This window comes from Hyperolius riggenbachi, chromosome 12 (genome assembly GCF_040937935.1).
Source record: "Hyperolius riggenbachi isolate aHypRig1 chromosome 12, aHypRig1.pri, whole genome shotgun sequence".
Lineage (NCBI taxonomy): Eukaryota > Metazoa > Chordata > Amphibia > Anura > Hyperoliidae > Hyperolius > Hyperolius riggenbachi.
Window position 1 is genome coordinate 80046091 of NC_090657.1, and position 27525 is coordinate 80073615.

At 44.5% G+C, this 27525-nt stretch overlaps 33 non-coding genes across 33 annotated transcripts; all 33 read left to right on the forward strand.

Annotated features, from left to right (window-relative positions):
• Nucleotides 1–949: 949 nt before the first annotated feature.
• On the forward strand, nucleotides 950–1031 carry TRNAL-AAG (transfer RNA leucine (anticodon AAG)). The gene has a single exon. It is a non-coding gene; the product is annotated as a tRNA-Leu (tRNA).
• A 423-nt stretch (nucleotides 1032–1454) lies between these two features.
• On the forward strand, nucleotides 1455–1536 carry TRNAL-UAG (transfer RNA leucine (anticodon UAG)). Its single transcript has one exon. It is a non-coding gene; the product is annotated as a tRNA-Leu (tRNA).
• Nucleotides 1537–2581: 1045 nt separating this feature from the next.
• On the forward strand, nucleotides 2582–2663 carry TRNAL-AAG (transfer RNA leucine (anticodon AAG)). Its single transcript has one exon. It is a non-coding gene; the product is annotated as a tRNA-Leu (tRNA).
• Nucleotides 2664–3086: 423 nt separating this feature from the next.
• TRNAL-UAG (transfer RNA leucine (anticodon UAG)) lies at nucleotides 3087–3168 on the forward strand. The gene has a single exon. It is a non-coding gene; the product is annotated as a tRNA-Leu (tRNA).
• A 1045-nt stretch (nucleotides 3169–4213) lies between these two features.
• TRNAL-AAG (transfer RNA leucine (anticodon AAG)) lies at nucleotides 4214–4295 on the forward strand. The gene has a single exon. It is a non-coding gene; the product is annotated as a tRNA-Leu (tRNA).
• A 423-nt stretch (nucleotides 4296–4718) lies between these two features.
• Nucleotides 4719–4800, forward strand: TRNAL-UAG (transfer RNA leucine (anticodon UAG)). The gene has a single exon. It is a non-coding gene; the product is annotated as a tRNA-Leu (tRNA).
• A 1045-nt stretch (nucleotides 4801–5845) lies between these two features.
• Nucleotides 5846–5927, forward strand: TRNAL-AAG (transfer RNA leucine (anticodon AAG)). Its single transcript has one exon. It is a non-coding gene; the product is annotated as a tRNA-Leu (tRNA).
• Nucleotides 5928–6350: 423 nt separating this feature from the next.
• Nucleotides 6351–6432, forward strand: TRNAL-UAG (transfer RNA leucine (anticodon UAG)). The gene has a single exon. It is a non-coding gene; the product is annotated as a tRNA-Leu (tRNA).
• A 1045-nt stretch (nucleotides 6433–7477) lies between these two features.
• On the forward strand, nucleotides 7478–7559 carry TRNAL-AAG (transfer RNA leucine (anticodon AAG)). Its single transcript has one exon. It is a non-coding gene; the product is annotated as a tRNA-Leu (tRNA).
• A 423-nt stretch (nucleotides 7560–7982) lies between these two features.
• On the forward strand, nucleotides 7983–8064 carry TRNAL-UAG (transfer RNA leucine (anticodon UAG)). Its single transcript has one exon. It is a non-coding gene; the product is annotated as a tRNA-Leu (tRNA).
• Nucleotides 8065–9109: 1045 nt separating this feature from the next.
• Nucleotides 9110–9191, forward strand: TRNAL-AAG (transfer RNA leucine (anticodon AAG)). Its single transcript has one exon. It is a non-coding gene; the product is annotated as a tRNA-Leu (tRNA).
• Nucleotides 9192–9614: 423 nt separating this feature from the next.
• TRNAL-UAG (transfer RNA leucine (anticodon UAG)) lies at nucleotides 9615–9696 on the forward strand. Its single transcript has one exon. It is a non-coding gene; the product is annotated as a tRNA-Leu (tRNA).
• A 1044-nt stretch (nucleotides 9697–10740) lies between these two features.
• On the forward strand, nucleotides 10741–10823 carry TRNAL-AAG (transfer RNA leucine (anticodon AAG)). The gene has a single exon. It is a non-coding gene; the product is annotated as a tRNA-Leu (tRNA).
• Nucleotides 10824–11246: 423 nt separating this feature from the next.
• Nucleotides 11247–11328, forward strand: TRNAL-UAG (transfer RNA leucine (anticodon UAG)). Its single transcript has one exon. It is a non-coding gene; the product is annotated as a tRNA-Leu (tRNA).
• A 1045-nt stretch (nucleotides 11329–12373) lies between these two features.
• On the forward strand, nucleotides 12374–12455 carry TRNAL-AAG (transfer RNA leucine (anticodon AAG)). Its single transcript has one exon. It is a non-coding gene; the product is annotated as a tRNA-Leu (tRNA).
• Nucleotides 12456–12878: 423 nt separating this feature from the next.
• On the forward strand, nucleotides 12879–12960 carry TRNAL-UAG (transfer RNA leucine (anticodon UAG)). Its single transcript has one exon. It is a non-coding gene; the product is annotated as a tRNA-Leu (tRNA).
• A 1045-nt stretch (nucleotides 12961–14005) lies between these two features.
• On the forward strand, nucleotides 14006–14087 carry TRNAL-AAG (transfer RNA leucine (anticodon AAG)). The gene has a single exon. It is a non-coding gene; the product is annotated as a tRNA-Leu (tRNA).
• Nucleotides 14088–14510: 423 nt separating this feature from the next.
• TRNAL-UAG (transfer RNA leucine (anticodon UAG)) lies at nucleotides 14511–14592 on the forward strand. The gene has a single exon. It is a non-coding gene; the product is annotated as a tRNA-Leu (tRNA).
• Nucleotides 14593–15637: 1045 nt separating this feature from the next.
• Nucleotides 15638–15719, forward strand: TRNAL-AAG (transfer RNA leucine (anticodon AAG)). Its single transcript has one exon. It is a non-coding gene; the product is annotated as a tRNA-Leu (tRNA).
• Nucleotides 15720–16142: 423 nt separating this feature from the next.
• On the forward strand, nucleotides 16143–16224 carry TRNAL-UAG (transfer RNA leucine (anticodon UAG)). Its single transcript has one exon. It is a non-coding gene; the product is annotated as a tRNA-Leu (tRNA).
• Nucleotides 16225–17268: 1044 nt separating this feature from the next.
• TRNAL-AAG (transfer RNA leucine (anticodon AAG)) lies at nucleotides 17269–17351 on the forward strand. Its single transcript has one exon. It is a non-coding gene; the product is annotated as a tRNA-Leu (tRNA).
• A 423-nt stretch (nucleotides 17352–17774) lies between these two features.
• Nucleotides 17775–17856, forward strand: TRNAL-UAG (transfer RNA leucine (anticodon UAG)). Its single transcript has one exon. It is a non-coding gene; the product is annotated as a tRNA-Leu (tRNA).
• A 1045-nt stretch (nucleotides 17857–18901) lies between these two features.
• TRNAL-AAG (transfer RNA leucine (anticodon AAG)) lies at nucleotides 18902–18983 on the forward strand. Its single transcript has one exon. It is a non-coding gene; the product is annotated as a tRNA-Leu (tRNA).
• Nucleotides 18984–19406: 423 nt separating this feature from the next.
• Nucleotides 19407–19488, forward strand: TRNAL-UAG (transfer RNA leucine (anticodon UAG)). The gene has a single exon. It is a non-coding gene; the product is annotated as a tRNA-Leu (tRNA).
• A 1044-nt stretch (nucleotides 19489–20532) lies between these two features.
• Nucleotides 20533–20615, forward strand: TRNAL-AAG (transfer RNA leucine (anticodon AAG)). Its single transcript has one exon. It is a non-coding gene; the product is annotated as a tRNA-Leu (tRNA).
• A 423-nt stretch (nucleotides 20616–21038) lies between these two features.
• Nucleotides 21039–21120, forward strand: TRNAL-UAG (transfer RNA leucine (anticodon UAG)). Its single transcript has one exon. It is a non-coding gene; the product is annotated as a tRNA-Leu (tRNA).
• A 1044-nt stretch (nucleotides 21121–22164) lies between these two features.
• On the forward strand, nucleotides 22165–22246 carry TRNAL-AAG (transfer RNA leucine (anticodon AAG)). Its single transcript has one exon. It is a non-coding gene; the product is annotated as a tRNA-Leu (tRNA).
• A 423-nt stretch (nucleotides 22247–22669) lies between these two features.
• On the forward strand, nucleotides 22670–22751 carry TRNAL-UAG (transfer RNA leucine (anticodon UAG)). The gene has a single exon. It is a non-coding gene; the product is annotated as a tRNA-Leu (tRNA).
• A 1044-nt stretch (nucleotides 22752–23795) lies between these two features.
• TRNAL-AAG (transfer RNA leucine (anticodon AAG)) lies at nucleotides 23796–23878 on the forward strand. Its single transcript has one exon. It is a non-coding gene; the product is annotated as a tRNA-Leu (tRNA).
• A 423-nt stretch (nucleotides 23879–24301) lies between these two features.
• Nucleotides 24302–24383, forward strand: TRNAL-UAG (transfer RNA leucine (anticodon UAG)). Its single transcript has one exon. It is a non-coding gene; the product is annotated as a tRNA-Leu (tRNA).
• Nucleotides 24384–25427: 1044 nt separating this feature from the next.
• TRNAL-AAG (transfer RNA leucine (anticodon AAG)) lies at nucleotides 25428–25510 on the forward strand. The gene has a single exon. It is a non-coding gene; the product is annotated as a tRNA-Leu (tRNA).
• Nucleotides 25511–25933: 423 nt separating this feature from the next.
• TRNAL-UAG (transfer RNA leucine (anticodon UAG)) lies at nucleotides 25934–26015 on the forward strand. Its single transcript has one exon. It is a non-coding gene; the product is annotated as a tRNA-Leu (tRNA).
• A 1045-nt stretch (nucleotides 26016–27060) lies between these two features.
• On the forward strand, nucleotides 27061–27142 carry TRNAL-AAG (transfer RNA leucine (anticodon AAG)). Its single transcript has one exon. It is a non-coding gene; the product is annotated as a tRNA-Leu (tRNA).
• The last annotated feature ends 383 nt before the right edge of the window (nucleotides 27143–27525 follow it).

The following is a 27525-nucleotide window of genomic DNA, read 5'->3' on the forward strand; positions in this document are numbered from 1 at the left end:
CTTGCACAACAACATGAATGAGGCGTACCCAGCACCACACTTTCTTTCACCGCTACAAAGGAATACAGTTTAGAAAAAAAAAGTGCTTAAAATGGCTTAAGACCTTTACATGCACTTTTCCACTGGATTCTGACAATGTGCCACAGCTCATAACTCCTGGCTGTGGAGGACCTTTTGACAGCAACAGTGGCAACAGATAGGACTTTCTACAAAGTAAACAGGGCAAAGATCTCATTTAGATTACTGAGGTGAGATCTGCCCCTATTACCCAATAGTAGGCAAATGTTTCCTCTCAATTGTAGGTGAATGGCATTTTAGGTATGCGTGCAATAGCAGCTATTCCAGTGCTACGGGCTACATTGTACATTGTACGTAAGTGGACAATTGTGATTTTTTTAGACAGGTGACATTACTTTTGCATAAAAGCTGATACATTAACTACGTGGGCAGTTAGGGGTTTGAGAGGATGTCTTTTATTGTACGCCAGGCCAAAGCAGGTTTTCTCAACCAGGGTTCCCTGGAAGCCCAAGCTTCCTTCAGGACTTTTCAGGGGTTCCCTGGCATTTTCCCCACTTGCCCCAGTAAGGTCGGTTTCCTTGAGATGCAAAAATTATTTTAAGGCTTCCTCCAGGGTCTCATGATGGGAATACACCATGAGATTTTTTGGCAGATAGTTGGTTCGATAGATAATTTAATGCATATCCGATCTGATTTTCGATCGAAAAATCGATCGGGAAAAGCGATCGGACAGTAGGTGCTGCACTCAGTGGTATCAGAGCAATGGAACAAAAGTCAGTACTGTTATGCGTTCTTCCTTATGGAACTGAGAATGGCTGCCAACATGCAGCATATCCCCAGATGATAACCTGTTGACGGCACAGTAATTAACCGCTTAACCTTTGACTCTTGAAAAACGTGTCTTAAAGCACGCAAGAGTAGACATCCGCAGGGTAGTGTGGCCGAGCGGTCTAAGGCGCTGGATTAAGGCTCCAGTCTCCTCGGAGGCGTGGGTTCAAATCCCACCACTGCCAGCCTTTAACTTCTCGCTTGCTTGACAAGGATGTACTATGTAGGAAAGATAAGGCCTCAGCTCCTCTGGTTTTAACACTTGCTCAAATACTTGTCCAAGCTTATACATCAGGGCCACTTGAGGAGCTTATCTTGGTCAGAAATTAATGGATTAGTCTTCTCAAATGTAGCATTTGAGAAGACTAATCCATTGATTCTGCTGTGGCATAGAGTGCTTTACCTGCACTTTCCTAGGTGCTGTCATCAGAGGCATAGAACCAAAGCCAGTACTGTCAAGTGTTTTCTCTTTCCGCGGTAATGAGAATAGGTGCATACATGCAGCATGTCCCCAGTTGATTACTTGTTGATGGCACAATAATGAACCACTCAACATTCCACTCATACAAACCTCATTTTAAAAGCACACAAAAGATCGATATCGGCAAGGTAGTGTGGCCGAGCGGTCTAAGGCGCTGGATTTAGGCTCCAGTCTCTTTGGAGGCGTGGGTTCAAATCCCACCACTGCCAGTCTGCAACTTCTATCTTGCCTCACAGGCCTCTTGTGGATCTCCTACGTCCCTTCATCAACAAGAAAGCTCAAATACTTCTCTTTTCCTCCATCAGCTTGCACAACAACATGAATGAGGCGTACCCAGCACCACACTTTCTTTCACCGCTACAAAGGAATACAGTTTAGAAAAAAAAAGTGCTTAAAATGGCTTAAGACCTTTACATGCACTTTTCCACTGGATTCTGACAATGTGCCACAGCTCATAACTCCTGGCTGTGGAGGACCTTTTGACAGCAACAGTGGCAACAGATAGGACTTTCTACAAAGTAAACAGGGCAAAGATCTCATTTAGATTACTGAGGTGAGATCTGCCCCTATTACCCAATAGTAGGCAAATGTTTCCTCTCAATTGTAGGTGAATGGCATTTTAGGTATACGTGCAATAGCATCTATTCCAGTGCTACGGGCTACATTGTACATTGTACGTAAGTGGACAATTGTGATTTTTTTAGACAGGTGACATTACTTTTGCATAAAAGCTGATACATTAACTACGTGGGCAGTTAGGGGTTTGAGAGGATGTCTTTTATTGTACGCCAGGCCAAAGCAGGTTTTCTCAACCAGGGTTCCCTGGAAGCCCAAGCTTCCTTCAGGACTTTTCAGGGGTTCCCTGGCATTTTCCCCACTTGCCCCAGTAAGGTCGGTTTCCTTGAGATGCAAAAATTATTTTAAGGCTTCCTCCAGGGTCTCATGATGGGAATACACCATGAGATTTTTTGGCAGATAGTTGGTTCGATAGATAATTTAATGCATATCCGATCTGATTTTCGATCGAAAAATCGATCGGGAAAAGCGATCGGACAGTAGGTGCTGCACTCAGTGGTATCAGAGCAATGGAACAAAAGTCAGTACTGTTATGCGTTCTTCCTTATGGAACTGAGAATGGCTGCCAACATGCAGCATATCCCCAGATGATAACCTGTTGACGGCACAGTAATTAACCGCTTAACCTTTGACTCTTGAAAAACGTGTCTTAAAGCACGCAAGAGTAGACATCCGTAGGGTAGTGTGGCCGAGCGGTCTAAGGCGCTGGATTAAGGCTCCAGTCTCCTCTGAGGCGTGGGTTCAAATCCCACCACTGCCAGCCTTTAACTTCTCGCTTGCTTGACAAGGATGTACTATGTAGGAAAGATAAGGCCTCAGCTCCTCTGGTTTTAACACTTGCTCAAATACTTGTCCAAGCTTATACATCAGGGCCACTTGAGGAGCTTATCTTGGTCAGAAATTAATGGATTAGTCTTCTCAAATGTAGCATTTGAGAAGACTAATCCATTGATTCTGCTGTGGCATAGAGTGCTTTACCTGCACTTTCCTAGGTGCTGTCATCAGAGGCATAGAACCAAAGCCAGTACTGTCAAGTGTTTTCTCTTTCCGCGGTAATGAGAATAGGTGCATACATGCAGCATGTCCCCAGTTGATTACTTGTTGATGGCACAATAATGAACCACTCAACATTCCACTCATACAAACCTCATTTTAAAAGCACACAAAAGATCGATATCGGCAAGGTAGTGTGGCCGAGCGGTCTAAGGCGCTGGATTTAGGCTCCAGTCTCTTTGGAGGCGTGGGTTCAAATCCCACCACTGCCAGTCTGCAACTTCTATCTTGCCTCACAGGCCTCTTCTGGATCTCCTACGTCCCTTCATCAACAAGAAAGCTCAAATACTTCTCTTTTCCTCCATCAGCTTGCACAACAACATGAATGAGGCGTACCCAGCACCACACTTTCTTTCACCGCTACAAAGGAATACAGTTTAGAAAAAAAAAGTGCTTAAAATGGCTTAAGACCTTTACATGCACTTTTCCACTGGATTCTGACAATGTGCCACAGCTCATAACTCCTGGCTGTGGAGGACCTTTTGACAGCAACAGTGGCAACAGATAGGACTTTCTACAAAGTAAACAGGGCAAAGATCTCATTTAGATTACTGAGGTGAGATCTGCCCCTATTACCCAATAGTAGGCAAATGTTTCCTCTCAATTGTAGGTGAATGGCATTTTAGGTATACGTGCAATAGCAGCTATTCCAGTGCTACGGGCTACATTGTACATTGTACGTAAGTGGACAATTGTGATTTTTTTAGACAGGTGACATTACTTTTGCATAAAAGCTGATACATTAACTACGTGGGCAGTTAGGGGTTTGAGAGGATGTCTTTTATTGTACGCCAGGCCAAAGCAGGTTTTCTCAACCAGGGTTCCCTGGAAGCCCAAGCTTCCTTCAGGACTTTTCAGGGGTTCCCTGGCATTTTCCCCACTTGCCCCAGTAAGGTCGGTTTCCTTGAGATGCAAAAATTATTTTAAGGCTTCCTCCAGGGTCTCATGATGGGAATACACCATGAGATTTTTTGGCAGATAGTTGGTTCGATAGATAATTTAATGCATATCCGATCTGATTTTCGATCGAAAAATCGATCGGGAAAAGCGATCGGACAGTAGGTGCTGCACTCAGTGGTATCAGAGCAATGGAACAAAAGTCAGTACTGTTATGCGTTCTTCCTTATGGAACTGAGAATGGCTGCCAACAGGCAGCATATCCCCAGATGATAACCTGTTGACGGCACAGTAATTAACCGCTTAACCTTTGACTCTTGAAAAACGTGTCTTAAAGCACGCAAGAGTAGACATCCGCAGGGTAGTGTGGCCGAGCGGTCTAAGGCGCTGGATTAAGGCTCCAGTCTCCTTGGAGGCGTGGGTTCAAATCCCACCACTGCCAGCCTTTAACTTCTCGCTTGCTTGACAAGGATGTACTATGTAGGAAAGATAAGGCCTCAGCTCGTCTGGTTTTAACACTTGCTCAAATACTTGTCCAAGCTTATACATCAGGGCCACTTGAGGAGCTTATCTTGGTCAGAAATTAATGGATTAGTCTTCTCAAATGTAGCATTTGAGAAGACTAATCCATTGATTCTGCTGTGGCATAGAGTGCTTTACCTGCACTTTCCTAGGTGCTGTCATCAGAGGCATAGAACCAAAGCCAGTACTGTCAAGTGTTTTCTCTTTCCGCGGTAATGAGAATAGGTGCATACATGCAGCATGTCCCCAGTTGATTACTTGTTGATGGCACAATAATGAACCACTCAACATTCCACTCATACAAACCTCATTTTAAAAGCACACAAAAGATCGATATCGGCAAGGTAGTGTGGCCGAGCGGTCTAAGGCGCTGGATTTAGGCTCCAGTCTCTTTGGAGGCGTGGGTTCAAATCCCACCACTGCCAGTCTGCAACTTCTATCTTGCCTCACAGGCCTCTTGTGGATCTCCTACGTCCCTTCATCAACAAGAAAGCTCAAATACTTCTCTTTTCCTCCATCAGCTTGCACAACAACATGAATGAGGCGTACCCAGCACCACACTTTCTTTCACCGCTACAAAGGAATACAGTTTAGAAAAAAAAAGTGCTTAAAATGGCTTAAGACCTTTACATGCACTTTTCCACTGGATTCTGACAATGTGCCACAGCTCATAACTCCTGGCTGTGGAGGACCTTTTGACAGCAACAGTGGCAACAGATAGGACTTTCTACAAAGTAAACAGGGCAAAGATCTCATTTAGATTACTGAGGTGAGATCTGCCCCTATTACCCAATAGTAGGCAAATGTTTCCTCTCAATTGTAGGTGAATGGCATTTTAGGTATACGTGCAATAGCATCTATTCCAGTGCTACGGGCTACATTGTACATTGTATGTAAGTGGACAATTGTGATTTTTTTAGACAGGTGACATTACTTTTGCATAAAAGCTGATACATTAACTACGTGGGCAGTTAGGGGTTTGAGAGGATGTCTTTTATTGTACGCCAGGCCAAAGCAGGTTTTCTCAACCAGGGTTCCCTGGAAGCCCAAGCTTCCTTCAGGACTTTTCAGGGGTTCCCTGGCATTTTCCCCACTTGCCCCAGTAAGGTCGGTTTCCTTGAGATGCAAAAATTATTTTAAGGCTTCCTCCAGGGTCTCATGATGGGAATACACCATGAGATTTTTTGGCAGATAGTTGGTTCGATAGATAATTTAATGCATATCCGATCTGATTTTCGATCGAAAAATCGATCGGGAAAAGCGATCGGACAGTAGGTGCTGCACTCAGTGGTATCAGAGCAATGGAACAAAAGTCAGTACTGTTATGCGTTCTTCCTTATGGAACTGAGAATGGCTGCCAACATGCAGCATATCCCCAGATGATAACCTGTTGACGGCACAGTAATTAACCGCTTAACCTTTGACTCTTGAAAAACGTGTCTTAAAGCACGCAAGATTAGACATCCGCAGGGTAGTGTGGCCGAGCGGTCTAAGGCGCTGGATTAAGGCTCCAGTCTCCTCGGAGGCGTGGGTTCAAATCCCACCACTGCCAGCCTTTAACTTCTCGCTTGCTTGACAAGGATGTACTATGTAGGAAAGATAAGGCCTCAGCTCCTCTGGTTTTAACACTTGCTCAAATACTTGTCCAAGCTTATACATCAGGGCCACTTGAGGAGCTTATCTTGGTCAGAAATTAATGGATTAGTCTTCTCAAATGTAGCATTTGAGAAGACTAATCCATTGATTCTGCTGTGGCATAGAGTGCTTTACCTGCACTTTCCTAGGTGCTGTCATCAGAGGCATAGAACCAAAGCCAGTACTGTCAAGTGTTTTCTCTTTCCGCGGTAATGAGAATAGGTGCATACATGCAGCATGTCCCCAGTTGATTACTTGTTGATGGCACAATAATGAACCACTCAACATTCCACTCATACAAACCTCATTTTAAAAGCACACAAAAGATCGATATCGGCAAGGTAGTGTGGCCGAGCGGTCTAAGGCGCTGGATTTAGGCTCCAGTCTCTTTGGAGGCGTGGGTTCAAATCCCACCACTGCCAGTCTGCAACTTCTATCTTGCCTCACAGGCCTCTTCTGGATCTCCTACGTCCCTTCATCAACAAGAAAGCTCAAATACTTCTCTTTTCCTCCATCAGCTTGCACAACAACATGAATGAGGCGTACCCAGCACCACACTTTCTTTCACCGCTACAAAGGAATACAGTTTAGAAAAAAAAAGTGCTTAAAATGGCTTAAGACCTTTACATGCACTTTTCCACTGGATTCTGACAATGTGCCACAGCTCATAACTCCTGGCTGTGGAGGACCTTTTGACAGCAACAGTGGCAACAGATAGGACTTTCTACAAAGTAAACAGGGCAAAGATCTCATTTAGATTACTGAGGTGAGATCTGCCCCTATTACCCAATAGTAGGCAAATGTTTCCTCTCAATTGTAGGTGAATGGCATTTTAGGTATACGTGCAATAGCATCTATTCCAGTGCTACGGGCTACATTGTACATTGTACGTAAGTGGACAATTGTGATTTTTTTAGACAGGTGACATTACTTTTGCATAAAAGCTGATACATTAACTACGTGGGCAGTTAGGGGTTTGAGAGGATGTCTTTTATTGTACGCCAGGCCAAAGCAGGTTTTCTCAACCAGGGTTCCCTGGAAGCCCAAGCTTCCTTCAGGACTTTTCAGGGGTTCCCTGGCATTTTCCCCACTTGCCCCAGTAAGGTCGGTTTACTTGAGATGCAAAAATTATTTGAAGGCTTCCTCCAGGGTCTCATGATGGGAATACACCATGAGATTTTTTGGCAGATAGTTGGTTCGATAGATAATTTAATGCATATCCGATCTGATTTTCGATCGGAAAATCGATCGGGAAAAGCGATCGGACAGTAGGTGCTGCACTCAGTGGTATCAGAGCAATGGAACAAAAGTAAGTACTGTTATGCGTTCTTCCTTATGGAACTGAGAATGGCTGCCAACATGCAGCATATCCCCAGATGATAACCTGTTGACGGCACAGTAATTAACCGCTTAACCTTTGACTCTTGAAAAACGTGTCTTAAAGCACGCAAGAGTAGACATCCGCAGGGTAGTGTGGCCGAGCGGTCTAAGGCGCTGGATTAAGGTTCCAGTCTCCTCGGAGGCGTGGGTTCAAATCCCACCACTGCCAGCCTTTAACTTCTCGCTTGCTTGACAAGGATGTACTATGTAGGAAAGATAAGGCCTCAGCTCCTCTGGTTTTAACACTTGCTCAAATACTTGTCCAAGCTTATACATCAGGGCCACTTGAGGAGCTTATCTTGGTCAGAAATTAATGGATTAGTCTTCTCAAATGTAGCATTTGAGAAGACTAATCCATTGATTCTGCTGTGGCATAGAGTGCTTTACCTGCACTTTCCTAGGTGCTGTCATCAGAGGCATAGAACCAAAGCCAGTACTGTCAAGTGTTTTCTCTTTCCGCGGTAATGAGAATAGGTGCATACATGCAGCATGTCCCCAGTTGATTACTTGTTGATGGCACAATAATGAACCACTCAACATTCCACTCATACAAACCTCATTTTAAAAGCACACAAAAGATCGATATCGGCAAGGTAGTGTGGCCGAGCGGTCTAAGGCGCTGGATTTAGGCTCCAGTCTCTTTGGAGGCGTGGGTTCAAATCCCACCACTGCCAGTCTGCAACTTCTATCTTGCCTCACAGGCCTCTTGTGGATCTCCTACGTCCCTTCATCAACAAGAAAGCTTAAATACTTCTCTTTTCCTCCATCAGCTTGCACAACAACATGAATGAGGCGTACCCAGCACCACACTTTCTTTCACCGCTACAAAGGAATACAGTTTAGAAAACAAAAGTGCTTAAAATGGCTTAAGACCTTTACATGCACTTTTCCACTGGATTCTGACAATGTGCCACAGCTCATAACTCCTGGCTGTGGAGGACCTTTTGACAGCAACAGTAGCAACAGATAGGACTTTCTACAAAGTAAACAGGGCAAAGATCTCATTTAGATTACTGAGGTGAGATCTGCCCCTATTACCCAATAGTAGGCAAATGTTTCCTCTCAATTGTAGGTGAATGGCATTTTAGGTATACGTGCAATAGCATCTATTCCAGTGCTACGGGCTACATTGTACATTGTACGTAAGTGGACAATTGTGATTTTTTTAGACAGGTGACATTACTTTTGCATAAAAGCTGATACATTAACTACGTGGGCAGTTAGGGGTTTGAGAGGATGTCTTTTATTGTACGCCAGGCCAAAGCAGGTTTTCTCAACCAGGGTTCCCTGGAAGCCCAAGCTTCCTTCAGGACTTTTCAGGGGTTCCCTGGCATTTTCCCCACTTGCCCCAGTAAGGTCGGTTTACTTGAGATGCAAAAATTATTTGAAGGCTTCCTCCAGGGTCTCATGATGGGAATACACCATGAGATTTTTTGGCAGATAGTTGGTTCGATAGATAATTTAATGCATATCCGATCTGATTTTCGATCGGAAAATCGATCGGGAAAAGCGATCGGACAGTAGGTGCTGCACTCAGTGGTATCAGAGCAATGGAACAAAAGTCAGTACTGTTATGCGTTCTTCCTTATGGAACTGAGAATGGCTGCCAACATGCAGCATATCCCCAGATGATAACCTGTTGACGGCACAGTAATTAACCGCTTAACCTTTGACTCTTGAAAAACGTGTCTTAAAGCACGCAAGAGTAGACATCCGCAGGGTAGTGTGGCCGAGCGGTCTAAGGCGCTGGATTAAGGTTCCAGTCTCCTCGGAGGCGTGGGTTCCAATCCCACCACTGCCAGCCTTTAACTTCTCGCTTGCTTGACAAGGATGTACTATGTAGGAAAGATAAGGCCTCAGCTCCTCTGGTTTTAACACTTGCTCAAATACTTGTCCAAGCTTATACATCAGGGCCACTTGAGGAGCTTATCTTGGTCAGAAATTAATGGATTAGTCTTCTCAAATGTAGCATTTGAGAAGACTAATCCATTGATTCTGCTGTGGCATAGAGTGCTTTACCTGCACTTTCCTAGGTGCTGTCATCAGAGGCATAGAACCAAAGCCAGTACTGTCAAGTGTTTTCTCTTTCCGCGGTAATGAGAATAGGTGCATACATGCAGCATGTCCCCAGTTGATTACTTGTTGATGGCACAATAATGAACCACTCAACATTCCACTCATACAAACCTCATTTTAAAAGCACACAAAAGATCGATATCGGCAAGGTAGTGTGGCCGAGCGGTCTAAGGCGCTGGATTTAGGCTCCAGTCTCTTTGGAGGCGTGGGTTCAAATCCCACCACTGCCAGTCTGCAACTTCTATCTTGCCTCACAGGCCTCTTGTGGATCTCCTACGTCCCTTCATCAACAAGAAAGCTTAAATACTTCTCTTTTCCTCCATCAGCTTGCACAACAACATGAATGAGGCGTACCCAGCACCACACTTTCTTTCACCGCTACAAAGGAATACAGTTTAGAAAAAAAAAGTGCTTAAAATGGCTTAAGACCTTTACATGCACTTTTCCACTGGATTCTGACAATGTGCCACAGCTCATAACTCCTGGCTGTGGAGGACCTTTTGACAGCAACAGTGGCAACAGATAGGACTTTCTACAAAGTAAACAGGGCAAAGATCTCATTTAGATTACTGAGGTGAGATCTGCCCCTATTACCCAATAGTAGGCAAATGTTTCCTCTCAATTGTAGGTGAATGGCATTTTAGGTATACGTGCAATAGCATCTATTCCAGTGCTACGGGCTACATTGTACATTGTACGTAAGTGGACAATTGTGATTTTTTTAGACAGGTGACATTACTTTTGCATAAAAGCTGATACATTAACTACGTGGGCAGTTAGGGGTTTGAGAGGATGTCTTTTATTGTACGCCAGGCCAAAGCAGGTTTTCTCAACCAGGGTTCCCTGGAAGCCCAAGCTTCCTTCAGGACTTTTCAGGGGTTCCCTGGCATTTTCCCCACTTGCCCCAGTAAGGTCGGTTTCCTTGAGATGCAAAAATTATTTGAAGGCTTCCTCCAGGGTCTCATGATGGGAATACACCATGAGATTTTTTGGCAGATAGTTGGTTCGATAGATAATTTAATGCATATCCGATCTGATTTTCGATCGAAAAATCGATCGGGAAAAGCGATCGGACAGTAGGTGCTGCACTCAGTGGTATCAGAGCAATGGAACAAAAGTCAGTACTGTTATGCGTTCTTCCTTATGGAACTGAGAATGGCTGCCAACATGCAGCATATCCCCAGATGATAACCTGTTGACGGCACAGTAATTAACCGCTTAACCTTTGACTCTTGAAAAACGTGTCTTAAAGCACGCAAGAGTAGACATCCGCAGGCTAGTGTGGCCGAGCGGTCTAAGGCGCTGGATTAAGGCTCCAGTCTCCTCGGAGGCGTGGGTTCAAATCCCACCACTGCCAGCCTTTAACTTCTCGCTTGCTTGACAAGGATGTACTATGTAGGAAAGATAAGGCCTCAGCTCCTCTGGTTTTAACACTTGCTCAAATACTTGTCCAAGCTTATACATCAGGGCCACTTGAGGAGCTTATCTTGGTCAGAAATTAATGGATTAGTCTTCTCAAATGTAGCATTTGAGAAGACTAATCCATTGATTCTGCTGTGGCATAGAGTGCTTTACCTGCACTTTCCTCGGTGCTGTCATCAGAGGCATAGAACCAAAGCCAGTACTGTCAAGTGTTTTCTCTTTCCGCGGTAATGAGAATAGGTGCATACATGCAGCATGTCCCCAGTTGATTACTTGTTGATGGCACAATAATGAACCACTCAACATTCCACTCATACAAACCTCATTTTAAAAGCACACAAAAGATCGATATCGGCAAGGTAGTGTGGCCGAGCGGTCTAAGGCGCTGGATTTAGGCTCCAGTCTCTTTGGAGGCGTGGGTTCAAATCCCACCACTGCCAGTCTGCAACTTCTATCTTGCCTCACAGGCCTCTTGTGGATCTCCTACGTCCCTTCATCAACAAGAAAGCTCAAATACTTCTCTTTTCCTCCATCAGCTTGCACAACAACATGAATGAGGCGTACCCAGCACCACACTTTCTTTCACCGCTACAAAGGAATACAGTTTAGAAAAAAAAAGTGCTTAAAATGGCTTAAGACCTTTACATGCACTTTTCCACTGGATTCTGACAATGTGCCACAGCTCATAACTCCTGGCTGTGGAGGACCTTTTGACAGCAACAGTGGCAACAGATAGGACTTTCTACAAAGTAAACAGGGCAAAGATCTCATTTAGATTACTGAGGTGAGATCTGCCCCTATTACCCAATAGTAGGCAAATGTTTCCTCTCAATTGTAGGTGAATGGCATTTTAGGTATACGTGCAATAGCATCTATTCCAGTGCTACGGGCTACATTGTACATTGTACGTAAGTGGACAATTGTGATTTTTTTAGACAGGTGACATTACTTTTGCATAAAAGCTGATACATTAACTACGTGGGCAGTTAGGGGTTTGAGAGGATGTCTTTTATTGTACGCCAGGCCAAAGCAGGTTTTCTCAACCAGGGTTCCCTGGAAGCCCAAGCTTCCTTCAGGACTTTTCAGGGGTTCCCTGGCATTTTCCCCACTTGCCCCAGTAAGGTCGGTTTCCTTGAGATGCAAAAATTATTTTAAGGCTTCCTCCAGGGTCTCATGATGGGAATACACCATGAGATTTTTTGGCAGATAGTTGGTTCGATAGATAATTTAATGCATATCCGATCTGATTTTCGATCGAAAAATCGATCGGGAAAAGCGATCGGACAGTAGGTGCTGCACTCAGTGGTATCAGAGCAATGGAACAAAAGTCAGTACTGTTATGCGTTCTTCCTTATGGAACTGAGAATGGCTGCCAACATGCAGCATATCCCCAGATGATAACCTGTTGACGGCACAGTAATTAACCGCTTAACCTTTGACTCTTGAAAAACGTGTCTTAAAGCACGCAAGAGTAGACATCCGCAGGGTAGTGTGGCCGAGCGGTCTAAGGCGCTGGATTAAGGCTCCAGTCTCCTCGGAGGCGTGGGTTCAAATCCCACCACTGCCAGCCTTTAACTTCTCGCTTGCTTGACAAGGATGTACTATGTAGGAAAGATAAGGCCTCAGCTCCTCTGGTTTTAACACTTGCTCAAATACTTGTCCAAGCTTATACATCAGGGCCACTTGAGGAGCTTATCTTGGTCAGAAATTAATGGATTAGTCTTCTCAAATGTAGCATTTGAGAAGACTAATCCATTGATTCTGCTGTGGCATAGAGTGCTTTACCTGCACTTTCCTCGGTGCTGTCATCAGAGGCATAGAACCAAAGCCAGTACTGTCAAGTGTTTTCTCTTTCCGCGGTAATGAGAATAGGTGCATACATGCAGCATGTCCCCAGTTGATTACTTGTTGATGGCACAATAATGAACCACTCAACATTCCACTCATACAAACCTCATTTTAAAAGCACACAAAAGATCGATATCGGCAAGGTAGTGTGGCCGAGCCGTCTAAGGCGCTGGATTTAGGCTCCAGTCTCTTTGGAGGCGTGGGTTCAAATCCCACCACTGCCAGTCTGCAACTTCTATCTTGCCTCACAGGCCTCTTGTGGATCTCCTACGTCCCTTCATCAACAAGAAAGCTCAAATACTTCTCTTTTCCTCCATCAGCTTGCACAACAACATGAATGAGGCGTACCCAGCACCACACTTTCTTTCACCGCTACAAAGGAATACAGTTTAGAAAAAAAAAGTGCTTAAAATGGCTTAAGACCTTTACATGCACTTTTCCACTGGATTCTGACAATGTGCCACAGCTCATAACTCCTGGCTGTGGAGGACCTTTTGACAGCAACAGTGGCAACAGATAGGACTTTCTACAAAGTAAACAGGGCAAAGATCTCATTTAGATTACTGAGGTGAGATCTGCCCCTATTACCCAATAGTAGGCAAATGTTTCCTCTCAATTGTAGGTGAATGGCATTTTAGGTATACGTGCAATAGCATCTATTCCAGTGCTACGGGCTACATTGTACATTGTACGTAAGTGGACAATTGTGATTTTTTTAGACAGGTGACATTACTTTTGCATAAAAGCTGATACATTAACTACGTGGGCAGTTAGGGGTTTGAGAGGATGTCTTTTATTGTACGCCAGGCCAAAGCAGGTTTTCTCAACCAGGGTTCCCTGGAAGCCCAAGCTTCCTTCAGGACTTTTCAGGGGTTCCCTGGCATTTTCCCCACTTGCCCCAGTAAGGTCGGTTTCCTTGAGATGCAAAAATTATTTTAAGGCTTCCTCCAGGGTCTCATGATGGGAATACACCATGAGATTTTTTGGCAGATAGTTGGTTCGATAGATAATTTAATGCATATCCGATCTGATTTTCGATCGAAAAATCGATCGGGAAAAGCGATCGGACAGTAGGTGCTGCACTCAGTGGTATCAGAGCAATGGAACAAAAGTCAGTACTGTTATGCGTTCTTCCTTATGGAACTGAGAATGGCTGCCAACAGGCAGCATATCCCCAGATGATAACCTGTTGACGGCACAGTAATTAACCGCTTAACCTTTGACTCTTGAAAAACGTGTCTTAAAGCACGCAAGAGTAGACATCCGCAGGGTAGTGTGGCCGAGCGGTCTAAGGCGCTGGATTAAGGCTCCAGTCTCCTCGGAGGCGTGGGTTCAAATCCCACCACTGCCAGCCTTTAACTTCTCGCTTGCTTGACAAGGATGTACTATGTAGGAAAGATAAGGCCTCAGCTCGTCTGGTTTTAACACTTGCTCAAATACTTGTCCAAGCTTATACATCAGGGCCACTTGAGGAGCTTATCTTGGTCAGAAATTAATGGATTAGTCTTCTCAAATGTAGCATTTGAGAACACTAATCCATTGATTCTGCTGTGGCATAGAGTGCTTTACCTGCACTTTCCTAGGTGCTGTCATCAGAGGCATAGAACCAAAGCCAGTACTGTCAAGTGTTTTCTCTTTCCGCGGTAATGAGAATAGGTGCATACATGCAGCATGTCCCCAGTTGATTACTTGTTGATGGCACAATAATGAACCACTCAACATTCCACTCATACAAACCTCATTTTAAAAGCACACAAAAGATCGATATCGGCAAGGTAGTGTGGCCGAGCGGTCTAAGGCGCTGGATTTAGGCTCCAGTCTCTTTGGAGGCGTGGGTTCAAATCCCACCACTGCCAGTCTGCAACTTCTATCTTGCCTCACAGGCCTCTTGTGGATCTCCTACGTCCCTTCATCAACAAGAAAGCTCAAATACTTCTCTTTTCCTCCATCAGCTTGCACAACAACATGAATGAGGCGTACCCAGCACCACACTTTCTTTCACCGCTACAAAGGAATACAGTTTAGAAAAAAAAAGTGCTTAAAATGGCTTAAGACCTTTACATGCACTTTTCCACTGGATTCTGACAATGTGCCACAGCTCATAACTCCTGGCTGTGGAGGACCTTTTGACAGCAACAGTGGCAACAGATAGGACTTTCTACAAAGTAAACAGGGCAAAGATCTCATTTAGATTACTGAGGTGAGATCTGCCCCTATTACCCAATAGTAGGCAAATGTTTCCTCTCAATTGTAGGTGAATGGCATTTTAGGTATACGTGCAATAGCATCTATTCCAGTGCTACGGGCTACATTGTACATTGTATGTAAGTGGACAATTGTGATTTTTTTAGACAGGTGACATTACTTTTGCATAAAAGCTGATACATTAACTACGTGGGCAGTTAGGGGTTTGAGAGGATGTCTTTTATTGTACGCCAGGCCAAAGCAGGTTTTCTCAACCAGGGTTCCCTGGAAGCCCAAGCTTCCTTCAGGACTTTTCAGGGGTTCCCTGGCATTTTCCCCACTTGCCCCAGTAAGGTCGGTTTCCTTGAGATGCAAAAATTATTTTAAGGCTTCCTCCAGGGTCTCATGATGGGAATACACCATGAGATTTTTTGGCAGATAGTTGGTTCGATAGATAATTTAATGCATATCCGATCTGATTTTCGATCGAAAAATCGATCGGGAAAAGCGATCGGACAGTAGGTGCTGCACTCAGTGGTATCAGAGCAATGGAACAAAAGTCAGTACTGTTATGCGTTCTTCCTTATGGAACTGAGAATGGCTGCCAACATGCAGCATATCCCCAGATGATAACCTGTTGACGGCACAGTAATTAACCGCTTAACCTTTGACTCTTGAAAAACGTGTCTTAAAGCACGCAAGATTAGACATCCGCAGGGTAGTGTGGCCGAGCGGTCTAAGGCGCTGGATTAAGGCTCCAGTCTCCTCGGAGGCGTGGGTTCAAATCCCACCACTGCCAGCCTTTAACTTCTCGCTTGCTTGACAAGGATGTACTATGTAGGAAAGATAAGGCCTCAGCTCCTCTGGTTTTAACACTTGCTCAAATACTTGTCCAAGCTTATACATCAGGGCCACTTGAGGAGCTTATCTTGGTCAGAAATTAATGGATTAGTCTTCTCAAATGTAGCATTTGAGAAGACTAATCCATTGATTCTGCTGTGGCATAGAGTGCTTTACCTGCACTTTCCTAGGTGCTGTCATCAGAGGCATAGAACCAAAGCCAGTACTGTCAAGTGTTTTCTCTTTCCGCGGTAATGAGAATAGGTGCATACATGCAGCATGTCCCCAGTTGATTACTTGTTGATGGCACAATAATGAACCACTCAACATTCCACTCATACAAACCTCATTTTAAAAGCACACAAAAGATCGATATCGGCAAGGTAGTGTGGCCGAGCGGTCTAAGGCGCTGGATTTAGGCTCCAGTCTCTTTGGAGGCGTGGGTTCAAATCCCACCACTGCCAGTCTGCAACTTCTATCTTGCCTCACAGGCCTCTTGTGGATCTCCTACGTCCCTTCATCAACAAGAAAGCTTAAATACTTCTCTTTTCCTCCATCAGCTTGCACAACAACATGAATGAGGCGTACCCAGCACCACACTTTCTTTCACCGCTACAAAGGAATACAGTTTAGAAAACAAAAGTGCTTAAAATGGCTTAAGACCTTTACATGCACTTTTCCACTGGATTCTGACAATGTGCCACAGCTCATAACTCCTGGCTGTGGAGGACCTTTTGACAGCAACAGTGGCAACAGATAGGACTTTCTACAAAGTAAACAGGGCAAAGATCTCATTTAGATTACTGAGGTGAGATCTGCCCCTATTACCCAATAGTAGGCAAATGTTTCCTCTCAATTGTAGGTGAATGGCATTTTAGGTATACGTGCAATAGCATCTATTCCAGTGCTACGGGCTACATTGTACATTGTACGTAAGTGGACAATTGTGATTTTTTTAGACAGGTGACATTACTTTTGCATAAAAGCTGATACATTAACTACGTGGGCAGTTAGGGGTTTGAGAGGATGTCTTTTATTGTACGCCAGGCCAAAGCAGGTTTTCTCAACCAGGGTTCCCTGGAAGCCCAAGCTTCCTTCAGGACTTTTCAGGGGTTCCCTGGCATTTTCCCCACTTGCCCCAGTAAGGTCGGTTTACTTGAGATGCAAAAATTATTTGAAGGCTTCCTCCAGGGTCTCATGATGGGAATACACCATGAGATTTTTTGGCAGATAGTTGGTTCGATAGATAATTTAATGCATATCCGATCTGATTTTCGATCGGAAAATCGATCGGGAAAAGCGATCGGACAGTAGGTGCTGCACTCAGTGGTATCAGAGCAATGGAACAAAAGTCAGTACTGTTATGCGTTCTTCCTTATGGAACTGAGAATGGCTGCCAACATGCAGCATATCCCCAGATGATAACCTGTTGACGGCACAGTAATTAACCGCTTAACCTTTGACTCTTGAAAAACGTGTCTTAAAGCACGCAAGAGTAGACATCCGCAGGCTAGTGTGGCCGAGCGGTCTAAGGCGCTGGATTAAGGCTCCAGTCTCCTCGGAGGCGTGGGTTCAAATCCCACCACTGCCAGCCTTTAACTTCTCGCTTGCTTGACAAGGATGTACTATGTAGGAAAGATAAGGCCTCAGCTCCTCTGGTTTTAACACTTGCTCAAATACTTGTCCAAGCTTATACATCAGGGCCACTTGAGGAGCTTATCTTGGTCAGAAATTAATGGATTAGTCTTCTCAAATGTAGCATTTGAGAAGACTAATCCATTGATTCTGCTGTGGCATAGAGTGCTTTACCTGCACTTTCCTCGGTGCTGTCATCAGAGGCATAGAACCAAAGCCAGTACTGTCAAGTGTTTTCTCTTTCCGCGGTAATGAGAATAGGTGCATACATGCAGCATGTCCCCAGTTGATTACTTGTTGATGGCACAATAATGAACCACTCAACATTCCACTCATACAAACCTCATTTTAAAAGCACACAAAAGATCGATATCGGCAAGGTAGTGTGGCCGAGCGGTCTAAGGCGCTGGATTTAGGCTCCAGTCTCTTTGGAGGCGTGGGTTCAAATCCCACCACTGCCAGTCTGCAACTTCTATCTTGCCTCACAGGCCTCTTGTGGATCTCCTACGTCCCTTCATCAACAAGAAAGCTCAAATACTTCTCTTTTCCTCCATCAGCTTGCACAACAACATGAATGAGGCGTACCCAGCACCACACTTTCTTTCACCGCTACAAAGGAATACAGTTTAGAAAAAAAAAGTGCTTAAAATGGCTTAAGACCTTTACATGCACTTTTCCACTGGATTCTGACAATGTGCCACAGCTCATAACTCCTGGCTGTGGAGGACCTTTTGACAGCAACAGTGGCAACAGATAGGACTTTCTACAAAGTAAACAGGGCAAAGATCTCATTTAGATTACTGAGGTGAGATCTGCCCCTATTACCCAATAGTAGGCAAATGTTTCCTCTCAATTGTAGGTGAATGGCATTTTAGGTATACGTGCAATAGCATCTATTCCAGTGCTACGGGCTACATTGTACATTGTACGTAAGTGGACAATTGTGATTTTTTTAGACAGGTGACATTACTTTTGCATAAAAGCTGATACATTAACTACGTGGGCAGTTAGGGGTTTGAGAGGATGTCTTTTATTGTACGCCAGGCCAAAGCAGGTTTTCTCAACCAGGGTTCCCTGGAAGCCCAAGCTTCCTTCAGGACTTTTCAGGGGTTCCCTGGCATTTTCCCCACTTGCCCCAGTAAGGTCGGTTTCCTTGAGATGCAAAAATTATTTTAAGGCTTCCTCCAGGGTCTCATGATGGGAATACACCATGAGATTTTTTGGCAGATAGTTGGTTCGATAGATAATTTAATGCATATCCGATCTGATTTTCGATCGAAAAATCGATCGGGAAAAGCGATCGGACAGTAGGTGCTGCACTCAGTGGTATCAGAGCAATGGAACAAAAGTCAGTACTGTTATGCGTTCTTCCTTATGGAACTGAGAATGGCTGCCAACATGCAGCATATCCCCAGATGATAACCTGTTGACGGCACAGTAATTAACCGCTTAACCTTTGACTCTTGAAAAACGTGTCTTAAAGCACGCAAGAGTAGACATCCGCAGGGTAGTGTGGCCGAGCGGTCTAAGGCGCTGGATTAAGGCTCCAGTCTCCTCGGAGGCGTGGGTTCAAATCCCACCACTGCCAGCCTTTAACTTCTCGCTTGCTTGACAAGGATGTACTATGTAGGAAAGATAAGGCCTCAGCTCCTCTGGTTTTAACACTTGCTCAAATACTTGTCCAAGCTTATACATCAGGGCCACTTGAGGAGCTTATCTTGGTCAGAAATTAATGGATTAGTCTTCTCAAATGTAGCATTTGAGAAGACTAATCCATTGATTCTGCTGTGGCATAGAGTGCTTTACCTGCACTTTCCTAGGTGCTGTCATCAGAGGCATAGAACCAAAGCCAGTACTGTCAAGTGTTTTCTCTTTCCGCGGTAATGAGAATAGGTGCATACATGCAGCATGTCCCCAGTTGATTACTTGTTGATGGCACAATAATGAACCACTCAACATTCCACTCATACAAACCTCATTTTAAAAGCACACAAAAGATCGATATCGGCAAGGTAGTGTGGCCGAGCGGTCTAAGGCGCTGGATTTAGGCTCCAGTCTCTTTGGAGGCGTGGGTTCAAATCCCACCACTGCCAGTCTGCAACTTCTATCTTGCCTCACAGGCCTCTTGTGGATCTCCTACGTCCCTTCATCAACAAGAAAGCTCAAATACTTCTCTTTTCCTCCATCAGCTTGCACAACAACATGAATGAGGCGTACCCAGCACCACACTTTCTTTCACCGCTACAAAGAAATACAGTTTAGAAAAAAAAAGTGCTTAAAATGGCTTAAGACCTTTACATGCACTTTTCCACTGGATTCTGACAATGTGCCACAGCTCATAACTCCTGGCTGTGGAGGACCTTTTGACAGCAACAGTGGCAACAGATAGGACTTTCTACAAAGTAAACAGGGCAAAGATCTCATTTAGATTACTGAGGTGAGATCTGCCCCTATTACCCAATAGTAGGCAAATGTTTCCTCTCAATTGTAGGTGAATGGCATTTTAGGTATACGTGCAATAGCATCTATTCCAGTGCTACGGGCTACATTGTACATTGTACGTAAGTGGACAATTGTGATTTTTTTAGACAGGTGACATTACTTTTGCATAAAAGCTGATACATTAACTACGTGGGCAGTTAGGGGTTTGAGAGGATGTCTTTTATTGTACGCCAGGCCAAAGCAGGTTTTCTCAACCAGGGTTCCCTGGAAGCCCAAGCTTCCTTCAGGACTTTTCAGGGGTTCCCTGGCATTTTCCCCACTTGCCCCAGTAAGGTCGGTTTCCTTGAGATGCAAAAATTATTTGAAGGCTTCCTCCAGGGTCTCATGATGGGAATACACCATGAGATTTTTTGGCAGATAGTTGGTTCGATAGATAATTTAATGCATATCCGATCTGATTTTCGATCGAAAAATCGATCGGGAAAAGCGATCGGACAGTAGGTGCTGCACTCAGTGGTATCAGAGCAATGGAACAAAAGTCAGTACTGTTATGCGTTCTTCCTTATGGAACTGAGAATGGCTGCCAACATGCAGCATATCCCCAGATGATAACCTGTTGACGGCACAGTAATTAACCGCTTAACCTTTGACTCTTGAAAAACGTGTCTTAAAGCACGCAAGAGTAGACATCCGCAGGCTAGTGTGGCCGAGCGGTCTAAGGCACTGGATTAAGGCTCCAGTCTCCTCGGAGGCGTGGGTTCAAATCCCACCACTGCCAGCCTTTAACTTCTCGCTTGCTTGACAAGGATGTACTATGTAGGAAAGATAAGGCCTCAGCTCCTCTGGTTTTAACACTTGCTCAAATACTTGTCCAAGCTTATACATCAGGGCCACTTGAGGAGCTTATCTTGGTCAGAAATTAATGGATTAGTCTTCTCAAATGTAGCATTTGAGAAGACTAATCCATTGATTCTGCTGTGGCATAGAGTGCTTTACCTGCACTTTCCTAGGTGCTGTCATCAGAGGCATAGAACCAAAGCCAGTACTGTCAAGTGTTTTCTCTTTCCGCGGTAATGAGAATAGGTGCATACATGCAGCATGTCCCCAGTTGATTACTTGTTGATGGCACAATAATGAACCACTCAACATTCCACTCATACAAACCTCATTTTAAAAGCACACAAAAGATCGATATCGGCAAGGTAGTGTGGCCGAGCGGTCTAAGGCGCTGGATTTAGGCTCCAGTCTCTTTGGAGGCGTGGGTTCAAATCCCACCACTGCCAGTCTGCAACTTCTATCTTGCCTCACAGGCCTCTTGTGGATCTCCTACGTCCCTTCATCAACAAGAAAGCTCAAATACTTCTCTTTTCCTCCATCAGCTTGCACAACAACATGAATGAGGCGTACCCAGCACCACACTTTCTTTCACCGCTACAAAGGAATACAGTTTAGAAAAAAAAGTGCTTAAAATGGCTTAAGACCTTTACATGCACTTTTCCACTGGATTCTGACAATGTGCCACAGCTCATAACTCCTGGCTGTGGAGGACCTTTTGACAGCAACAGTGGCAACAGATAGGACTTTCTACAAAGTAAACAGGGCAAAGATCTCATTTAGATTACTGAGGTGAGATCTGCCCCTATTACCCAATAGTAGGCAAATGTTTCCTCTCAATTGTAGGTGAATGGCATTTTAGGTATACGTGCAATAGCATCTATTCCAGTGCTACGGGCTACATTGTACATTGTACGTAAGTGGACAATTGTGATTTTTTTAGACAGGTGACATTACTTTTGCATAAAAGCTGATACATTAACTACGTGGGCAGTTAGGGGTTTGAGAGGATGTCTTTTATTGTACGCCAGGCCAAAGCAGGTTTTCTCAACCAGGGTTCCCTGGAAGCCCAAGCTTCCTTCAGGACTTTTCAGGGGTTCCCTGGCATTTTCCCCACTTGCCCCAGTAAGGTCGGTTTCCTTGAGATGCAAAAATTATTTTAAGGCTTCCTCCAGGGTCTCATGATGGGAATACACCATGAGATTTTTTGGCAGATAGTTGGTTCGATAGATAATTTAATGCATATCCGATCTGATTTTCGATCGAAAAATCGATCGGGAAAAGCGATCGGACAGTAGGTGCTGCACTCAGTGGTATCAGAGCAATGGAACAAAAGTCAGTACTGTTATGCGTTCTTCCTTATGGAACTGAGAATGGCTGCCAACATGCAGCATATCCCCAGATGATAACCTGTTGACGGCACAGTAATTAACCGCTTAACCTTTGACTCTTGAAAAACGTGTCTTAAAGCACGCAAGAGTAGACATCCGCAGGGTAGTGTGGCCGAGCGGTCTAAGGCGCTGGATTAAGGCTCCAGTCTCCTCGGAGGCGTGGGTTCAAATCCCACCACTGCCAGCCTTTAACTTCTCGCTTGCTTGACAAGGATGTACTATGTAGGAAAGATAAGGCCTCAGCTCCTCTGGTTTTAACACTTGCTCAAATACTTGTCCAAGCTTATACATCAGGGCCACTTGAGGAGCTTATCTTGGTCAGAAATTAATGGATTAGTCTTCTCAAATGTAGCATTTGAGAAGACTAATCCATTGATTCTGCTGTGGCATAGAGTGCTTTACCTGCACTTTCCTAGGTGCTGTCATCAGAGGCATAGAACCAAAGCCAGTACTGTCAAGTGTTTTCTCTTTCCGCGGTAATGAGAATAGGTGCATACATGCAGCATGTCCCCAGTTGATTACTTGTTGATGGCACAATAATGAACCACTCAACATTCCACTCATACAAACCTCATTTTAAAAGCACACAAAAGATCGATATCGGCAAGGTAGTGTGGCCGAGCGGTCTAAGGCGCTGGATTTAGGCTCCAGTCTCTTTGGAGGCGTGGGTTCAAATCCCACCACTGCCAGTCTGCAACTTCTATCTTGCCTCACAGGCCTCTTGTGGATCTCCTACGTCCCTTCATCAACAAGAAAGCTCAAATACTTCTCTTTTCCTCCATCAGCTTGCACAACAACATGAATGAGGCGTACCCAGCACCACACTTTCTTTCACCGCTACAAAGGAATACAGTTTAGAAAAAAAAAGTGCTTAAAATGGCTTAAGACCTTTACATGCACTTTTCCACTGGATTCTGACAATGTGCCACAGCTCATAACTCCTGGCTGTGGAGGACCTTTTGACAGCAACAGTGGCAACAGATAGGACTTTCTACAAAGTAAACAGGGCAAAGATCTCATTTAGATTACTGAGGTGAGATCTGCCCCTATTACCCAATAGTAGGCAAATGTTTCCTCTCAATTGTAGGTGAATGGCATTTTAGGTATACGTGCAATAGCATCTATTCCAGTGCTACGGGCTACATTGTACATTGTACGTAAGTGGACAATTGTGATTTTTTTAGACAGGTGACATTACTTTTGCATAAAAGCTGATACATTAACTACGTGGGCAGTTAGGGGTTTGAGAGGATGTCTTTTATTGTACGCCAGGCCAAAGCAGGTTTTCTCAACCAGGGTTCCCTGGAAGCCCAAGCTTCCTTCAGGACTTTTCAGGGGTTCCCTGGCATTTTCCCCACTTGCCCCAGTAAGGTCGGTTTCCTTGAGATGCAAAAATTATTTTAAGGCTTCCTCCAGGGTCTCATGATGGGAATACACCATGAGATTTTTTGGCAGATAGTTGGTTCGATAGATAATTTAATGCATATCCGATCTGATTTTCGATCGAAAAATCGATCGGGAAAAGCGATCGGACAGTAGGTGCTGCACTCAGTGGTATCAGAGCAATGGAACAAAAGTCAGTACTGTTATGCGTTCTTCCTTATGGAACTGAGAATGGCTGCCAACATGCAGCATATCCCCAGATGATAACCTGTTGACGGCACAGTAATTAACCGCTTAACCTTTGACTCTTGAAAAACGTGTCTTAAAGCACGCAAGAGTAGACATCCGCAGGCTAGTGTGGCCGAGCGGTCTAAGGCACTGGATTAAGGCTCCAGTCTCCTCGGAGGCGTGGGTTCAAATCCCACCACTGCCAGCCTTTAACTTCTCGCTTGCTTGACAAGGATGTACTATGTAGGAAAGATAAGGCCTCAGCTCCTCTGGTTTTAACACTTGCTCAAATACTTGTCCAAGCTTATACATCAGGGCCACTTGAGGAGCTTATCTTGGTCAGAAATTAATGGATTAGTCTTCTCAAATGTAGCATTTGAGAAGACTAATCCATTGATTCTGCTGTGGCATAGAGTGCTTTACCTGCACTTTCCTAGGTGCTGTCATCAGAGGCATAGAACCAAAGCCAGTACTGTCAAGTGTTTTCTCTTTCCGCGGTAATGAGAATAGGTGCATACATGCAGCATGTCCCCAGTTGATTACTTGTTGATGGCACAATAATGAACCACTCAACATTCCACTCATACAAACCTCATTTTAAAAGCACACAAAAGATCGATATCGGCAAGGTAGTGTGGCCGAGCGGTCTAAGGCGCTGGATTTAGGCTCCAGTCTCTTTGGAGGCGTGGGTTCAAATCCCACCACTGCCAGTCTGCAACTTCTATCTTGCCTCACAGGCCTCTTGTGGATCTCCTACGTCCCTTCATCAACAAGAAAGCTCAAATACTTCTCTTTTCCTCCATCAGCTTGCACAACAACATGAATGAGGCGTACCCAGCACCACACTTTCTTTCACCGCTACAAAGGAATACAGTTTAGAAAAAAAAAGTGCTTAAAATGGCTTAAGACCTTTACATGCACTTTTCCACTGGATTCTGACAATGTGCCACAGCTCATAACTCCTGGCTGTGGAGGACCTTTTGACAGCAACAGTGGCAACAGATAGGACTTTCTACAAAGTAAACAGGGCAAAGATCTCATTTAGATTACTGAGGTGAGATCTGCCCCTATTACCCAATAGTAGGCAAATGTTTCCTCTCAATTGTAGGTGAATGGCATTTTAGGTATACGTGCAATAGCATCTATTCCAGTGCTACGGGCTACATTGTACATTGTACGTAAGTGGACAATTGTGATTTTTTTAGACAGGTGACATTACTTTTGCATAAAAGCTGATACATTAACTACGTGGGCAGTTAGGGGTTTGAGAGGATGTCTTTTATTGTACGCCAGGCCAAAGCAGGTTTTCTCAACCAGGGTTCCCTGGAAGCCTAAGCTTCCTTCAGGACTTTTCAGGGGTTCCCTGGCATTTTCCCCACTTGCCCCAGTAAGGTCGGTTTCCTTGAGATGCAAAAATTATTTGAAGGCTTCCTCCAGGGTCTCATGATGGGAATACACCATGAGATTTTTTGGCAGATAGTTGGTTCGATAGATAATTTAATGCATATCCGATCTGATTTTCGATCGAAAAATCGATCGGGAAAAGCGATCGGACAGTAGGTGCTGCACTCAGTGGTATCAGAGCAATGGAACAAAAGTCAGTACTGTTATGCGTTCTTCCTTATGGAACTGAGAATGGCTGCCAACATGCAGCATATCCCCAGATGATAACCTGTTGACGGCACAGTAATTAACCGCTTAACCTTTGACTCTTGAAAAACGTGTCTTAAAGCACGCAAGAGTAGACATCCGCAGGCTAGTGTGGCCGAGCGGTCTAAGGCACTGGATTAAGGCTCCAGTCTCCTCGGAGGCGTGGGTTCAAATCCCACCACTGCCAGCCTTTAACTTCTCGCTTGCTTGACAAGGATGTACTATGTAGGAAAGATAAGGCCTCAGCTCCTCTGGTTTTAACACTTGCTCAAATACTTGTCCAAGCTTATACATCAGGGCCACTTGAGGAGCTTATCTTGGTCAGAAATTAATGGATTAGTCTTCTCAAATGTAGCATTTGAGAAGACTAATCCATTGATTCTGCTGTGGCATAGAGTGCTTTACCTGCACTTTCCTAGGTGCTGTCATCAGAGGCATAGAACCAAAGCCAGTACTGTCAAGTGTTTTCTCTTTCCGCGGTAATGAGAATAGGTGCATACATGCAGCATGTCCCCAGTTGATTACTTGTTGATGGCACAATAATGAACCACTCAACATTCCACTCATACAAACCTCATTTTAAAAGCACACAAAAGATCGATATCGGCAAGGTAGTGTGGCCGAGCGGTCTAAGGCGCTGGATTTAGGCTCCAGTCTCTTTGGAGGCGTGGGTTCAAATCCCACCACTGCCAGTCTGCAACTTCTATCTTGCCTCACAGGCCTCTTGTGGATCTCCTACGTCCCTTCATCAACAAGAAAGCTCAAATACTTCTCTTTTCCTCCATCAGCTTGCACAACAACATGAATGAGGCGTACCCAGCACCACACTTTCTTTCACCGCTACAAAGGAATACAGTTTAGAAAAAAAAAGTGCTTAAAATGGCTTAAGACCTTTACATGCACTTTTCCACTGGATTCTGACAATGTGCCACAGCTCATAACTCCTGGCTGTGGAGGACCTTTTGACAGCAACAGTGGCAACAGATAGGACTTTCTACAAAGTAAACAGGGCAAAGATCTCATTTAGATTACTGAGGTGAGATCTGCCCCTATTACCCAATAGTAGGCAAATGTTTCCTCTCAATTGTAGGTGAATGGCATTTTAGGTATACGTGCAATAGCATCTATTCCAGTGCTACGGGCTACATTGTACATTGTACGTAAGTGGACAATTGTGATTTTTTTAGACAGGTGACATTACTTTTGCATAAAAGCTGATACATTAACTACGTGGGCAGTTAGGGGTTTGAGAGGATGTCTTTTATTGTACGCCAGGCCAAAGCAGGTTTTCTCAACCAGGGTTCCCTGGAAGCCCAAGCTTCCTTCAGGACTTTTCAGGGGTTCCCTGGCATTTTCCCCACTTGCCCCAGTAAGGTCGGTTTCCTTGAGATGCAAAAATTATTTTAAGGCTTCCTCCAGGGTCTCATGATGGGAATACACCATGAGATTTTTTGGCAGATAGTTGGTTCGATAGATAATTTAATGCATATCCGATCTGATTTTCGATCGAAAAATCGATCGGGAAAAGCGATCGGACAGTAGGTGCTGCACTCAGTGGTATCAGAGCAATGGAACAAAAGTCAGTACTGTTATGCGTTCTTCCTTATGGAACTGAGAATGGCTGCCAACATGCAGCATATCCCCAGATGATAACCTGTTGACGGCACAGTAATTAACCGCTTAACCTTTGACTCTTGAAAAACGTGTCTTAAAGCACGCAAGAGTAGACATCCGCAGGGTAGTGTGGCCGAGCGGTCTAAGGCGCTGGATTAAGGCTCCAGTCTCCTCGGAGGCGTGGGTTCAAATCCCACCACTGCCAGCCTTTAACTTCTCGCTTGCTTGACAAGGATGTACTATGTAGGAAAGATAAGGCCTCAGCTCCTCTGGTTTTAACACTTGCTCAAATACTTGTCCAAGCTTATACATCAGGGCCACTTGAGGAGCTTATCTTGGTCAGAAATTAATGGATTAGTCTTCTCAAATGTAGCATTTGAGAAGACTAATCCATTGATTCTGCTGTGGCATAGAGTGCTTTACCTGCACTTTCCTAGGTGCTGTCATCAGAGGCATAGAACCAAAGCCAGTACTGTCAAGTGTTTTCTCTTTCCGCGGTAATGAGAATAGGTGCATACATGCAGCATGTCCCCAGTTGATTACTTGTTGATGGCACAATAATGAACCACTCAACATTCCACTCATACA